The sequence below is a fragment of the Gigantopelta aegis genome, chromosome 6, assembly GCF_016097555.1.
Source record: "Gigantopelta aegis isolate Gae_Host chromosome 6, Gae_host_genome, whole genome shotgun sequence".
Lineage (NCBI taxonomy): Eukaryota > Metazoa > Mollusca > Gastropoda > Neomphalida > Peltospiridae > Gigantopelta > Gigantopelta aegis.
In genome coordinates this window covers 24,004,832-24,008,627 of record NC_054704.1, presented here as the reverse complement: position 1 = coordinate 24,008,627, position 3,796 = coordinate 24,004,832, and the positions used below count along the sequence as shown (strand labels likewise).

At 32.8% G+C, this 3,796-nt stretch overlaps 1 long non-coding RNA gene across 1 annotated transcript; it reads right to left on the bottom strand.

The window, feature by feature from the left end:
- Positions 1-740: 740 nt before the first annotated feature.
- On the bottom strand, positions 741-3,321 carry LOC121375262. Its single transcript, XR_005958290.1, has 3 exons — positions 3,237-3,321; positions 1,999-2,094; positions 741-885 (listed from the first exon to the last, which is right to left on the bottom strand). It is a non-coding gene; the product is annotated as an uncharacterized LOC121375262 (long non-coding RNA).
- Positions 3,322-3,796: the final 475 nt, after the last annotated feature.

Here is a 3,796-nt window from a genome sequence, read left to right as displayed (position 1 = left end):
AAAACTTTTTTTCGTAGAATTAGAAAAGTAAAAGTTGGGCACACATGCACCATGCTCCTTCGACGGTTCAAAAATACACAAACATGCATTAGTTAATCTCCCAAGAAACACCAAGCCGATCGAAATATTGCAATTAAATGCCCCCCCCCCCCCCCCCACACACACACACACTAAAATGAATCCCTCTACACACGTTAAAATGGAATAAATCCATTGCATTCAATGTGTATCTTATATATATATATAATATATAACAACTTTCACAATATCAGAAATTACATTATACAGTCGGTGGGCCCATTGGGCTATTTTTCGTTCCAGCCAGTGCACCACGACTAGTATATCAATGACCGTGGTATGTGCTATCCTGTCTGTGGGATGATGCATATAAAAGATATCTTGATACTAATGGAAAAAGTGTAGCGGGTTGCTTCTATGAGACAATATGTCAACATTCTCAAGTGTTTGGCATCCAATAGCCGGTGATTAATAAACCAATACTGTTGTCCAGGACAGACAGCCCAGATAGCTGAGGTGTGTGTGTGTGTGTGTGTGTGTGTGTGTCCAGAACAGCGTGTTTGAACCTTAATTGGGCATAAGCACCAAAATAAGTTAAAATGAAATGAAAATAATAAATCAATGTGCTCCAGTGGTGTCGTTTTTATATTATACATGACTACGTTTATGGTGTCATGTGTGTGATCACTTTCATATAGTATCGATTCATAACTTACAGAAAATGACTTCCATATAACGCATGGTAGATGGATGCTTCCACAGCACGAAGGGTTCTGATGGTGATTCATATTCTACAACGTACAGGATACTGTCGGCTGTTGTTTCAGCCCGAGCTAGTTTGGCTTGAAGCTTGAGAGGGTGTTCATCCTGCAATACAATATAAACACATCCAGTGTACGGATTCTTATCAATGGCGGATCCAGATCCCTTCCCTTTGAAGTGTCCTTTATAATGACTTTAGTTTAAAGGTTATTCTCATAAATTTAGTTTCTTTTTTTAAATAAAAACGTTTTCACTTTTAGTCAAGCGGAATTTATTTTTGAGTGTAATGTGTGTGTGTGTATGTGTGTATGTGTGTGTGTGAGACTGTGTGTGTGTGTGTGTGTGTGTGTGTGTGTGTGTGTGTGTGTGTGTGTGTGTGTGTGTGTAATATATATGTATATGTGTCGGTGTGAGTTGGTGGGTGTGTGTGTGTATGTATGTATGTAGGTATGTATGTGTAGGTAGGTAGATGGGTAGGGAGGCAGGCAGGAAAATTTAAATAATTTGACGAAAGGTCATTCCAAATGTATTTATTCGTGTAATGTTTTTTGTTTAAAACATGTTACGGTAAATTTGTGTTTTAAAACAAAGGAAAAAGCAGTATGTATTTTGTGGGAACAAACCGAAGTCTTGCTGGGGCTAAAATCTCAAGTTAGTCCTTTTAAGAATGTGTTTTTTTCGTAAATAAAAAATCTCTCTCTCTCTCTCTCTCTCTCTCTCTCTCTCTCTCTCTCTCTCTCTCTCTCTCTCTCTCTCTCTCTCTCTCTCTCTCTCTCTCTCTCTCTCTCTGTGTGTGTGTGTGTGTGTGTGTGTTTATATTTCACAGTACCAACAAAATAGCAATAATTTCCTCTGAAAAGAGGGTGGGGGGAGACAGCCAGAGGTTGTTTTAATGCAATTCAAACAATTATCAACATAAGTAAATACATTTTATTACGTATTTTAACTCTGTGTGTGTATATATATATATATATAGATATATATATATATATATATATCTATATATAATATATATATGAAGCCTGAACATGCGAAAATTTGAATTAAAGAGGGATATATGACTTTTAAAGGAGGCTTCTGCCAGCAACATAGAAGGATTTTCTATTCATATTATATATATATATATATATATATATATATATATATATATATATATATATATATATATATATATATATATATTCTGTATTTTATCTGTATATTTTTATGGTTACGTACTTTATCTTTTGTTGGACTCTCAACAGGTGTGTACGTCTTCCCCTCTTTAGACATGTCGGTTAAATCGCTGCACAAACGTCTTAATCCTGATGTGATCTGGAGAAAACATGTCATCTTGAGTCATTTGTTTTGTTTTTCTTTGTTTTGTTTTGCTGGTAGGTTGTTTTTTGTTTGTTATTGCTGGGTTTTTTATAATCAAGTTTATCAACTATAGAAACAAATGTGGTAGTGTCGGGGACCTGAGTAATAATTAAAAACAAGACTACAATGAACACAATCTGATTGAAATCAGCAAGGTGGTCTACAGATGGTTTTAATCAGATTTGATCCAACACATTCACGTTACAATTAATGATCAACTTTTTTTTAGACGTTATGTGGAAAAACCATATATTCTGCATTTAATACGATGCAAACAATTGCAAATGAAAACAAAATTAGAAGGTGGTGAAAATATCGGATCTAAGGTCAAGTGGATTGGAGAAGGTGACAAACCTACTAAATATTTTTGCAGTATGGAATCAAAAAACTTTCACGATGCCATTAAACCTATTTCTAGAATAAAACTTAACGTTTTGGTTAGATTTTTCACAAATTGGAGGCCAAGAACATGTTAATAATATATATATATATATATATATAATATATATATATATATATATATATATATATATATATATATATATATATATATGTAATCGCTTCTGGTTGCATTGCTAACAGAATTTGAAACGTTTTGGTTAAAATAATTGCAAGAGATCAGACCAGTTTTATTACAAGCCGATATCTAGGAGAAAGCATAAGATTAATCCATTATATTATGCGACACACAGAACTGTATAAAATCCCTATTGATTGGTATTGGTTGATTTTGAAAACAACATTTGATTTCTTTCCTGGAGCTTCATTTAGACATTTTTTAAATCAATAAAACAATGGATAAACGTGTTTCATAAAAATTACGAATCTAGAATAATGATACGTGATGTCAATGTTGCACATCAAATCCTTGTAACGTGTATACAATATTAATCGAACCATTTATTTTTAACCATTAGATTAATATTTTTGTATATAATTTACCTCTCTTTTAGTCTAACTGGTATTTCGTGTCAGCAACAAAATTGTCAAAATGTTATCTGATTATATTTTTTTCAATGTTAATGATTTTATATCTAATATTGCATTTGCTTGTAAAATAAAGTTTAAGTTTAAAACCAGTTTGAAGTAGATCTTACCCTTTCTAGCTGTTGATTATTTTTCTCCACGTTTTGCAGAAGTTTGTTGTATTTTTCTTCAAGTGCTTCATAACTTCGCTTTGACATGTCCTGTTAAAAAAAAAAAATCTAGTCATTAGTCTGTAGTCATTGCTGAATTCAAAGTCTGGGAACATTCCTATTAACAATTAATCTAGTTGTAGTCTGTGGTCATTGCTGAATTCAAAGTCTAGTAACATTCCTATTAACAATTAATCTAGCTGTAGTCTGTGGTCTTTGCTGAATTCAAAGTCTAGTAACATTCCTATTAACAATTAATCTAGCTGTAGTCTGTGGTCTTTGCTGAATTCAAAGTCTAGTAACATTCCTATTAACAATTAATCTAGCTGTAGTCTGTGGTCATTGCTGAATTCAAAGTCTAGTAACATTCCTGTTAACAATTAATCTAGTTGTAGTATGTGGTCATTGCTGAATTCAAAGTCTAGTAACATTCCTATTAACAATTAATCTAGTTGTAGTCTGTGGTCATTGCTGAATTCAAAGTCTAGTAACATTCCTATTAACAATTAATCTAGTTGTAG